Here is a 13,024-nt window from a genome sequence, read left to right on the forward strand (position 1 = left end):
GGGCCCAGAACTAGGCAAGCGGGATCCGGCCACACTCTTGAGCACGTGGGGCAGCTTCGCCGCGAAGGCCTCTGGGAAGGGGCGTTTCCCCATTGGAGGAGAAGGGAAAGAGGCCGAGCTGGAGCCCCGGGCCAGGGCCTGGCACACGCGGACACGCCCAGAAGAGGGAGCCGCGGGTGGTGGGAGGAGGCCGGAAAGCCAAGGTCGGGAGCGCGGAGGGTAGCCTAGGACCCTCGGCCTGGCCTCGGACTCAGGCTGTTGGCGTGAGCAGGGCCTGCTGGCGAAGACCTGGCGCGGCCGCGGGATTGAAGCCGGGACCTCAGTGTGGGGTTCATAGGAGGACAATTGAGTCTCTGCTAGTAACAAACCATGTGGTTACGTTAACAGAGGCACAAACGCCTTTCACAAAGTCTGTGTAAAAACACTAGAAAGCAAATGAACTAAGCGAGCTTTTCACTGAGGTGAGATGTGCAGTGTGTACACACAGTGTGTAAGTGTACCTGGGCAGGTAGTTTGCACACACGTGTGCGCTTGATGTGTTACGTTGTGTTCCAGATATATAAGGCTACATGTGCTTTGAAAACCAAATAACTCAAATTGGAGTTTGCTTCTGAGTTTTTCCTCCCATGAGAAACAGCAAGAATGCAAAAAGTGGCCTGCCTTGTGATGACATCATCTCCAGCCCTTCTGCGGCAGCGCACAGGCAAGCAAAGCTCAGGTATTTTTCCAGGTGAAGGATCAGACTGTGTATCTTCTGGTGAAGGAGGAGCTGTAAGTGGAGGAGGCCTTCCGCTCAGTCCGGAGATGCAGAGGCTCAGACTGCCTAACTTGTCCTGCAGCCTGGGGCAGTGGACTTGACTGCCATATAATGTACTATTTATGTGTACCTTAACTATTTCACATGTATGCAGCAGTGCTACTTTTTGGGGGGAGGGGGGAAGGCAGGGCCATTAGGGTTAAGTGACTTGCCCAAGGTCACACAGCTAGTAAGTGTGTCAAGTGTCTGAGGCTGGATTTGAACTCTGGTCTCCCTGACTCCAGAGTCTGTGCTCTATTCACTGCACCACCTAGTTGCCTCTGATACTTTTTTAAAATTAGGTTCGTATCTTTTTTTATATGTGTCACTGATGAAGTTTTTGAGTAATGTGTGCCTAATTTTATTTCCCCCACCACCCCTGTGGTTTGGATTGCAGGATTTTGCACAACGTGGTGGTTTGGGGGTACAAGAAATGGTTCTCTTGACAATAAGACAATCAAAATAAACTAAGAATAACTATAGATAAATTAACAGATGATAAGGTGTTGTATTATTGACATAACCAATAAAATTTCAGCATATAAAATAAATCCACAGTAGTCAGCATTTTTGCATAAAACCCCAAAAAGATTAGAGAAATTCTATTTAAAATTACTGAAGAATGCATAAACTATTTTGAATTTTGCCTTCTAAGATGCACACAAGAACTATCTAAACATAACATAAATAACTTTATAGAAATGTAGTTTTAAGTAATTGGAAAAATACGGATTACTCGATGATTACGCAGTTAATACAAATGAAAATCGCAATTAAATAAATTTACTTATTCAGTGACATATCAAACTGCCAAAGGATTTCTTTATAGAACTAGAAAAAAAAAACAGTGAAATACATATATAGAGTTAAAAAAAAAAAAAAGGTCAGGAATCCGAAGAGAAATAAAATGGGACCAAAATGCATCTAGCTGTGTCAGATTTCAAACTATAGTGCAAATCATTAATTATGGAAGCAGTTTGGCACTGGTTAAAAAATAGAAATACCAACCAGTATAACAGATAAGCTACATAACACACAGAAGCCAATGTAGCTAATACCCTAGTATTCAATTAGCACAGGTATATCTACTCAGGTTTTATCTGTTCTGACTTAACTCCATCTCCTTAACACTGTGGTTTCACTTTTGTCTTTATCTTCAATATCTTTGTGGGAACATGGTAGACACTTAATAAGTTAGCATTGATTGGTGGGTGTGTATATTTTCAGGAGATGTTGTTTTGCCAGATTTGTCCACTGGTGAAAGACAGTCCTGTTGTTGAAGAAGTCCTGGAACCTGGCTTTTGGCTAAGAAGCCCTGAGACTGTCCTGCAGACAGAGAGTGAATACTATCCACCGGTGAAGGACAGTGCTGTTGTTGCAGGGGTCTGGAGACTGTCCTGCAGACAGAATGAATACTGTCCACTGGTGAAGGGCAGTGCTGTTGTTGCAGGGGTCTGGAGACTGTCCTGCAGACAGAGTGAATACTGTCCACTGGTGAAGGGCAGTGCTGTTGTTGCAGGGGTCTGGGAACCTTTCTGTTGTTTCAGAAGCCCTGAAGAAGGATTTTCTTGTTGTATGTTTACAGAAATCCTGAGAGAGGGTTTTGCTAATGTTTTCAGGGGTTCTAGGACTGTTCTACAACAGGACTGTCTTTCACCAGTGGACAAATCTGGCAAAACAACATCAAAACAGACAGACAAAGTACCAGCAAAACAGCCATGTCTCCTCAGTTCCTGGCAGCTTAGGGGGCAGGTCTCAAAAGTCCAGGGCAATACAAAGCGGCCACCAGCAATTCTCTTAGTCTCTCTCTCTCCATGAGGTGCTGCTTCCAAAAAAAAGTTCTTCTGCCTCTCTCTTGTCTCTCCAAATCTACGTCACCAGCTCCTCCCAGTTCAGGACTTTCTTTTCATATCAACAAGTCCATCCCACAGGTGGGATTAACAAACTCTGGGTTTTAACACAATCAATTTGAAAACCAAGCCAATACAGGGGGAATCTTTAAATGCCATTACTATCACAAGGCATTCTTCTCTTCATTGGCTTTTTGTACCTCTTTTTACCATTTGGCATGGTCTGTTTTTTAAGGTGTTATTTTCTTCAGTATTTTTTTGTGTCTCCTCTACCAAATTGCTGACTCATTTTTCATTATTTTCTTCACTCTCATTTCTCTTCCCAATTTTTCCTCTACCTCTTACTTGATTTTCAAAATCCTTTTTAAATTCATCCATGACCTGAGACCAATTCATATTTTTTTTTTCTTGGAGGCTTTGGATGTAAGAGCTTTGAACTATGTTATCATCTTCTGAGTGTATATCTTTATCTTCCTTGTCATCATAGTAACTTTCTATGGCAGAATTTTCTTTTTTTCTGTTGTTTACTCATTTTCGAGCTTATTTCTTAATTTTTAACTCTTTGTTATAGTAAGACTCTGCTTCCAGGGTGGAAGCATGTAGCAGCAAGCACCTCAGGCGTCCCCAGGGTGGCTGCCAATACAGGTTCTTGGATCTGCTTTGATAAAGGAAAGCAACTCAAAATGTGTTAACAAGCTTACTTTAATCAGTCAAATATGTATCATTCACCTAGTTCAAGGGAAAAAGGTCAGCACCCTGAACTTCAGAATATACAGACAGAATTATCAAGACAGAGAAACAGATCAAGTAGACAGTTTCCAAACTGTTCAACCATTATATCCATACCAAATCAACATCTGGGTTTCAACATCTGGGTTTTTCAAAGCCAGGGGACTCTCAACAATGGCTTCCCACAGTTTCATCTGATCAAATCACAGAACACTTCTCAAAGTGAGCCCCAAAACAAAGCTACACATCAGGGCTTATGTAGACTTCTCCTGGCTCAGAGAATGTAACAACCTTATTGACTCACTGGCCAATCAAAAAGTATCTACTGAAAAACAAGCCTCCCACCCCAGGCTCCAGGTGCACTTTAGCCTAGGGGCAGGGAAGATCTTTAAATTTACATTCCCATTACAAAGCACTGTCCCAAGCTTCAGGTTTTTTTATGGAGCTGTTTTCAGAGGTACTTCTAGGGATTTGTAAGTTTTCAGTTCTTCCTAGGTGGCATGATCTAAGGAGAGGTTTTTACTACTCTCCTGGCCTGTCCTTTGGTCTGTGAGGGACCACAAGCATTCTTTTCTGAACTATGATGAGGGTCTCCCTTCCACTGTGGTTGTAAGCTCTGCTATGTTACTGCTCCTCCTCACCCTGGGACTGCCAGCCAGGACTGCAACCCAGATCCAAGTATGAACTAAACAACAGAGTCCTGCCTCAGTGCTAGCAAAAAGACACCTGTAATCTCCTCACCAGTTGTTTGACCCCCTTACAGGGCTGAGAGCTCCAGAAACAGCCACTGCCGGGGCTGATTCAGTCATTCCCAAGACCTGTTCTGGTTTGCTGTGACCAGGGCTGTGCTGGCTCAGCCTGTGCTGGACTTCACTCCATTGTCAACCAGGTGCAACAGACCTTTCCTGCTGATCTTCTGAGCTGTCTGACAAATTAGGTCTAGACTCACATATCATACTATTTACTAAAATTAGCTTCCAATGGACAAATGACATAGAAATACAAAGTCGTATAACAGACAAATTGAAAGAGAAGAGAGATTATTTGCCAGACCTGTGGATGGGGAAGAGTTCATGACCAAATGTGAGATAGAGAGTATCACTTAAAATGTTTGATTTTGATTACATAAAATTGAAAAGATTTTGCACAAGTAGCAACTAAGATCAGGAGGGTAACAAGTAACTGAGAAAAGATCTTTACAATCATTTTTTCAGATGGTCTCTTTGTTTCTGTCTCTCAGTATATATAATATAGATATAGATATGTCAGATGAAATCCAAGCTGTCTATAGCTATATGAAACAATTTTCCAAATCACTAGTTAAACACAAAGTAAATGAAATGAGATTCCACCTCACAGCCATCAGATTGGAAAAGTTGGGAAAAAACAATTAATAAATGTTGGAGGGAATGTGGTAAGACAGGCACTCTCCCGCACTGCTGGTGATGCTGTGAATTGATATGGCTGTTCCAGGATCCATGGGGCTCTATGCCCTGAGTTACCAACCCACACAAGTTCCAGAGACAGTTGATGGCATTTTTGGTGCAGCACTGGATCTGAAGTAGTGAAGACCAGAATTGAAGTCTGGCCTCACACACTTAGCAGCTGTGTAACCCTGGGCAAATAAATCACTAACCACATTTGCCTCCATTTCCTCAACTGTGAAATGAGGATAACACCTCTGACCTTGCAGGGTTGTGAAATGAGATATGTACAAGGTGCTTATTAGCACAATGCCAGGTACATGGTAGGTACTACATACACAATTATATTCCTTCTGTCCTTCTCCCCTTTACTCTATGACTCAGAAATACCAGTACATGTTCTATATTCCAAAAAGATCAAAGAAACAGAAAAAAGGAATCCAACATTTCACATACTTATAGCAGATCTTTTTGTAGTGACAAAAATCTTGAAACTAAGAGGTTTCCCACCAACTGGGGAATAACTAAACTAATTATGGCAGAGGAATATAATGGAATATTATTGTGCGATGAGAAATGATTAAGGAGAGAAGGTTCCAGAAAAGCCTGGGATGATTTGTATAAGGTGATGCAGAATGAAGTGAGTAGATCCAGAATAATTTATATAATAACAATATCGTTAAGATGAACAGTGGCAATTACATGGGACAGTGGACAGTGCTCTGGATCTGAAGTCAGGAAGACTCATCTTCATGAATTCAAATCTGGCCTCAGACACTTATAAGCAGTGTGACTTTTGGCATCTATTTGCCTTAGTTCCCTTATCTGTAAAATTAACTGGAGAAGGAAATGGCAGACTGTATCAGCAAGCACCCCAGCGTCCCCAGGGTGGCTGCCAACACAGGTTCTTAGATCTGCTTTGATAAAGGAAAGCAACTCAAAATGGGTTAACAAGCTTACTTTAATCAGTCAAACAAGTATCGTTTACCTAGTTCAGGGGAAAAAGTCAGCACCCCGAACTTCAGAATACACAGACAGAATTATCAAGTCAGAGAAACAGATCAAGTAGACAGATTTCCAAACTGTCCAACCATTACATCTATACCCAATCAACATCTGGGTGTCAACATCTGGGTTTTTCAAAGCCGGGGGGCTCTGGACAACGGCTTCCCAGAATCCATATCAAATCACAGAACACTTCTCAGAGTGAGCCCTCAAAACAAAGCCTCACATCAGGGCTTATATAGCCTTCTCCTGGCTCAGAGAATGTAACAGCCTTTTGGACCCACTGGCCAATCAAAAAGTATCTACTGAAAAACAAGCCTCCCACCCCAGGCTCCAGGTGCACTTTAACCTAGGCAGGGAAGATCTTAAAAATTTACATTCCCATTACACAGACTACTCCAGTAACTTTACCAAGGAAACTCCAAATGGCATCAGGAAAGTTTGTTCATGACCAAAATATTGCCAAACAACGACAAAAAAATAAACAATATTGAAAGACCTGATAATTATGATCAACACAATGATTTACCATAATTCCAGAGGATCAAGGGTGAAAAATGCTACCCACCTCCTGATTTGGTATTGGAAAAAGAATGCAAAATGAGGACATTTTTGGACATTGGCCAACGTGGGAACTTCTTTTGCTTGACTGTACACATGTGTTAAGAGTTCTATTTTTCCTTTTTTCAGTGGGGGAGGAAGGGAGAAAACAACCTCTTGCTAATTCTCAAGGGCAGGGACTGTCTGGTACTTTTTTTTTTACAACCCTAGTGTTTAGCACAGCATCTGGTGTTCCGTAAGTACTTAGTGACAAATTGAAAAGGATTTGATTAAAGTTTTTTTTTATTAAAATGAAGACTCCTAAATAATTGTAGAATATTTGTAAATGTAGAAATATTTATTGGCTCATGGTTAATCTGGGGCAACATAACAAAAATTATAATACTACCTAAACTAATTTGCTTATTTCATTCCATATCAATCCCACTACCAAAGGATTATTTCACAGATCTCAAAAAATTAGCAAAATTAATGTTAGAAATAATGATTTAATACTTTAAAGGGAAATAATGACAAAAAAGTAGAAGGGAGATCTCAAACTATACTACAAAATAGTTATTAAAACTATTTGGTGCTGGTTAAAAAATAGAAAAACTACTCAGTGGAACAAATTAAGTATGTAACACATTATAACATAGTGTTCAATAAACACAAGAACTCCAACTATTGAGGTAAGGGATCACTCTTCAATAGAAACTGTGGGGAAAAATGGAAAGCAGTCTGGTAGAAATTAGATACAGACCAATATCTCCCACCATATACCAAAATAAGATCCAAAAGGATATATAACTTAGATATACTGTAGAAAGTCAAATCATAAACAGCTTAGAAGAGCAGGGAAGGAAATGCCTTCTTGTAACTATACTATGGCAAATAATTCATGATTAAACAAGGGGCAGAGGATTACAGAAGATAAAATATACAGTAATGTAAAACTGAAATGTCTTCACACATTAGAAAAGAGTAGAAGCTAATTAGAACCAAATTTAAAATGAGAAGTTAGACTAAAACTAGTTAGAAGTTAAGAGAGAAACAATCTTTGCATCAAGTTTCTCTGATAAAGGTGTGATACTGAGGATGTATTAGAAACTGATTAAAATACATAAAAGCCATTTCCTCCAATAGATAAATGATCAAAGGACATGAATAGGTGGTTCTCAAAAAGGAAGAAATTCCAGGTATGAACAACCATGTGACAAAATCCTTCAAATGCCCATAATCTGAGAAACACAAATTAAAATTACTTTGAGTTTCTACCTCATGGTCATCAGATTGGCAAAGATGACAAAAAATGAAATGGTAACGATGGGCCCATTAATGTGCTATGAATGGAGCTGGAAATGCATACAGCTGTTCCAGAAAGGAATTTACAATTATACCCAATAAGTCACAACCTCTACATACCTTTAACCTCAGCAATACCATTACTAGGTCTATACCCAATATATACTGAATCAAAGAAAGACCCATATGTACAAAAACACTTATAGCAACTCCATTGGCTTGGACACAAAACTTGAAATTGAGGGTGACCTCACCAATTATGGTATATGAATGTAATGAAATACTATAACTCAGTAACAAATAGCAAAGGAGTTACAAAGACCAGAAAAACTTGAATTAAAGCAGAATGCAATGAGCAGAAGCAACAAAACAATTTATTCAATAATAACATTACAAAAGACAACTATTTTGTAGTACTTAAGGAATTTTCTCATTGAAATGACTAATAACGACTACAGAGAATCCATGATGAAGCATGCTAACTGCCTCCTAACAGAGAGGTGATAGTTTCAAGGTGTAGAATGAGGTATACATTTTTCAGACATGGATAATGTGTGCATTTAACTATGCATAGGTTACAAAGGTTTTGTTTTTCCCTTTTTCCCCACCTCCCCACACTTTTTTTTTTACATGACGGGGATTTGGTAAAGAGGATTAGAAATAGTATTGTCAAAAAAAAACTCACAAATGAGAGAAATGAAACGTTTTTAAATGCACAAAAAATAGCAGTTCAGAAGGAAACACAGATAGCAAGACAAATTTGAAGAAAACAATGAATTTATAATATATTTAAAAGGAAAAAAACAACCGTATATAAGTCATGGTTTCATTTACAATCTTCATAATATGATTTGCTTTGTATATGTAAATGTTCGTTTCATTTGGTGTTTGTTCTGAATAAAAACAATTTTTAAAAAGGAGGTTACGGAACTAGCTTACAATTACCAGCTAGAAGATGTTGAGAGTGGACTTTCAATCCCAGTGTTCCAGACTACAAATCCAGCACGGTAGAGTTTGAAGAGACATGACTAAGCAGGAATAAGATTCTGGAACAGATGGGGAATGGGGAGTCTATCAGAAAGCCACTGAGAAAAACGCTGTTATCTGCTGTAAGTCTGGGCACTTGGCAAAGGAGAAAGCTAGAGACTAGAAGTGATGGAAAAGTTTTGAGCAGCTGTTGTGAGAAGTTACAGAAGAATCTGATTCATTTCTAGTTGGCTTTTGGAGGAGGAAATGGCAAACCACTGTTAAACCCCAAGTGGGGTCACAGAGAGTTGAATGTGACTGAAGCAATTCAACAGCTGTTTGATTTTAGTTTGTAATCTAAAATTTTCAGTAAACGTGTGACTGAAATCCTTCTTCTTTTATCTTCATAAGGATTGTCTCTAGTATGATTCTCTGAAGATATCAGATGTGATTTTTGGTGAAAAGATTTCCCACATTCATATGACTTTCTCCAGTATGAATTTGTTGATGTTTAATAAGCTGAATCTTCTGGCAAAAGGCTTCCACACTGATTACATACGTAAGATTTGTCTCCAGTATCCATTCTCTGATGTCTAGTAAATTGTGTTCTCCTGCTAAAGGCTTTCCCACATTCATTACATACATACAGTTTCTCTCCAGTATGAATTCTGTGATGGTAAGGGATGAACTATGTCTGAAGGCTTTCCCACATTCATTACATGCATTAGGTTTCTGTGCAGTAGGGCTCTTATAATGGGAGAACTACATCTAAATGCCTTCTCACAGTCACCACATTCATAAGATTTCTCTCTAGTATGAATAATCTCATGTGCAAGTTTTATGTTCTGGGTGAATACATTTCAACTTTTGTTACGTTCAGAAGGTTTTTTCCCCAAATGAGTTCTCTGATGTACAATAAAATACATGCCTCAGTGTGATAGTAATGGAATGTGGAGATTCCCCTGTATTGGGCTTGGTTTTCAAATTGATTGTATTAAAACCCAGAGCTTGTTAATCCCACCTGTGGGATGGACTTTTTGATGTGAAAAGAAAGTCCTGACTGGGAGGAGCTGGTGACGTAGATTTGGAGAGACAAGAGAGAGGCGGAAGTTCTTTTTGGGAGCAGCACCTCGTGGAGAGAAAAGAGACTAAGAGATTCCTGGTGGCCGCTTTGAATTGCCCTGGACTTTTGAGACCTGCCCCCTGAGCTGCCAAGGACTGAGGAGACATGGCTGTTTTGCTGGTACTTTGTCTGTCTGTTTTGATGTTATTTTGCCAGATTTGTCCACTGGTGAAAGACTGTCCTGTTGAAGAAGTCCTGGAACCTGGCATTTGGTTAAGAAGGCCTGAGACTGTCCTGCAGACAGAGAGTGAATACTGTCCACTGGTGAGGGACAGTACTGTTGTTGCAGGGGTCTGGAGACTGTCCGGCAGACAGAATGAATACTGTCCACTGGTGAAGGACAGTGCTGTTGTTGCAGGGGTCTGGGAGCCTTTCTGTTGGTTCAGAAGCCCTGAAGAAGGATTTTCTTGTTGTATGTTTACAGAAATCCTGGGAGAGGCCTTTGCTAATGTGTTCAAGGGTTCTAGGACTGTTCTACAGACAGAGGATAAATTCATGAAGGGACTGGCAATGTATCTTATGGCCTTGCTAAGCCTTGTCTCCCCAGGAACTAAGATTGCTGAGAACTTGCCTCGGGTCAAGATGAAGAAAAGACCTCCATTTGGGTATTAAGTGCTGTGTTTAAACTTGATGTAACTCTGGGGTAGATTCAATTGTGATCCAGGGGTGGGGAACTTTTGACCTTTTTGTGTTCTATGGTTGAGCAAATGAATGTATTTTACTTATGTTTGGAAACTAATCTCCATTTGAGAAGAGGGGCTTTGTGGTGGACTTAATTAAGGTATAGCCTAGGGGTGGAGAAGTATTTGGAACAGAGACTTTGTAATTGATTGAATGATTGGAAAGTCCTGGGGTGGGGTAGGCCTTGGAGATGATTTAATCACACTTAGTAAATGCTGTATTTTGAATGATGTCATGTTTTGATCTTCTCTGTTCTGGGTTTGTTACTGAATAAAATAGAGAGCACCTATGCTGGTATTTTGAACCTGGGAAGTTGCCTTGCTTGATATTACCTTACACTCAGGTAAAGGATTTCCCATTTTTATTAGATTTTTTTTCCCTAATGTGAATTCTCTGATGTTCATTAAGATATATGTTCTGAGCAAAAGCCTAATTCACTATATTCATGAGTTTTCTCACCAGTATTAATGTTCTGATGCTCAGTAGCTTGTATGCTCTGGGAAAAGGCCCCTCCACATTTATCTGACTTATCAATTTCTTTTGAGAATGATCTAAAATTTTTTATTTGAAGTAATGAATAAGCTGTGATATATGGAGTTCCTACATTTATTGCATTCACAGGGTCTCTCCCTGACATGAATACTATGATACTCAGTAAGGTCAGAATTATAACTGAAGGATTTCTCACATTTACCACAGTTAGAGTATGTTTTCTTTGAGCAGTTTCCATTGCATTTACTTAGGTTTGAATTTAGTCTGAAGTTCTTTCTGTGCCTGTCATATTTATGGAGATTCTTTACTATTTGTTCTCCCTCTTGAGGAGAAGAGACTGGCCCTTGCCTGAAGTTTCTGCCACATTCATTATATTTATGGCCCCGCACTGAATTCAAAGAGTTCCTTTGGGTGATTTTTGCTTGCTGAGAAAACTTCTCATTGCTCTGCTGACTCTAGCCCAGCATCACATTTACAGAATTCTTCCAACTTGGAACAACAGGCACCTTCTCTTAGGAGTCTTTCCTGGGATGATGGATCCATAGAAACTCCCAGCTTTGGAGTTTCAGGCCTAGACTTTCAATCTGAAAGAAATAAAACATGTCAATAGCTCCTGAATCCACTGCCCTAGGAATGAGCAAAGCATGTATTTAGTGCCTGCTCTGTATCAAGCAATATTCTTGAACTGAACTCTCTTCTCTGTCCTCTAAAAAATAGTAAAACTTCAAAATGAAAGAATAAGTAAGTACACTGCCTTAAGTATTTTTTTGTTGTTCAGTCATTTAAGTCACGCCCACCTCTTCATGACCCACATTTGGGGTTTTCTTGGCAAAGATACTGGAGTAGTTTTGCCATTTCCTTCTCCAGATCATTTTACGTATTGAGGAGCTGAGGCAAACAGGGTGAAGTGACTTGCCCAGGGTAACACAGCTACTAAGTGCCTGAGGCCATATTTGAACCCAGGTATTCCTGCCTCCAGGCCAAGTGCTCTGTCCGCTGCATCACCTAGCAGCCCTTAAGTATGTATAGTAATTTATGAATTAGTAAAGTCATTTACATTATTCTCACAGGAATTTTGAGAGTTGGATAGCTTGGTTATTATGGTTTTTGAATGAGCAAACCAAGACTCAGAGTGACTGAGTGACTTCCCAAATGTCTTGTAATAAGTAGTAACAGAAGCTAGCCTCATACTTCACTTCCTAACTTCCCTCCAAGGGTTCTTTTCGTGAGCGATATTGCCTCCCGTGATGGAGCATACACATCACACAGGGAAATTCTGGGTGAGTGTGGAGGAGTAGCAGGTAGGAATGACACGAAGAAGATTCTGGCATCAGGTAGGAGAAGAGCCTGGGTCGCTGCTGAGTTTCCTTGTAACTCTGATTCTGAGTCTTCATTCATCAGGTTCAGGAACACAGAGTGAGAACAATGAGTTTGTCAGTCTTTTCCACAGTCTCCCCAGAGACTTTATCTGCTCTGTGGTTTCTAAGCCACTTCCCCTCCTGCCATCTGGAAGGGACAAGCGTCATGCTCATGTGCCTTACTCAACTCAGCATGCAATATGTATGAAAGCAAGTGCTGAAGCTTAATATATTTAAAGGGGCAGAGCTTAAGACTGAATGACTTTGCAATAACATAATGAAAGTGGGAAGAGAGAAAGAGTGCAAGGCTTTGATAATTATATGAAGTTAGAGGGAAGGTATAAAGAATAAGGAGAATCTATGTAGGAGGAAGGAAAAATGGAAAAGGGAGCCCAAGGAATGGTGAAAGGCATAAGGCTATGGGGAAATATTAGACAATGGGCTTTCCTACTCTTACATCCCAACACTCCCACCCAAAGGACCCTTGCTTTCTCTCCATCAGGTCTTCTCACAGTCCCACCCTCCCCAAATCATGCACATTTTCAATTCTGTGACCTTTATCATATAGTTCCTGAATTAGCAGGAATGGCACCCTTCCTTTCCATCCATTCCTACACCACAAGGGCATTTCTAATGGTCAGTCTTCCTCTATACAGCTATCTGCAGTTTCTCCAGATTTCATTTAAAAGCCTCCTTTTGCTACTTGTCTAGGGAGTCATCACCTTGACCACAATTTTGGTCAGAAGCATGTAGGG

The sequence above is a fragment of the Petaurus breviceps genome, unplaced genomic scaffold (genome assembly GCF_028583685.1).
Source record: "Petaurus breviceps papuanus isolate PSGF00001 unplaced genomic scaffold, PetGlider_PUasm1.0 243, whole genome shotgun sequence".
Lineage (NCBI taxonomy): Eukaryota > Metazoa > Chordata > Mammalia > Diprotodontia > Petauridae > Petaurus > Petaurus breviceps.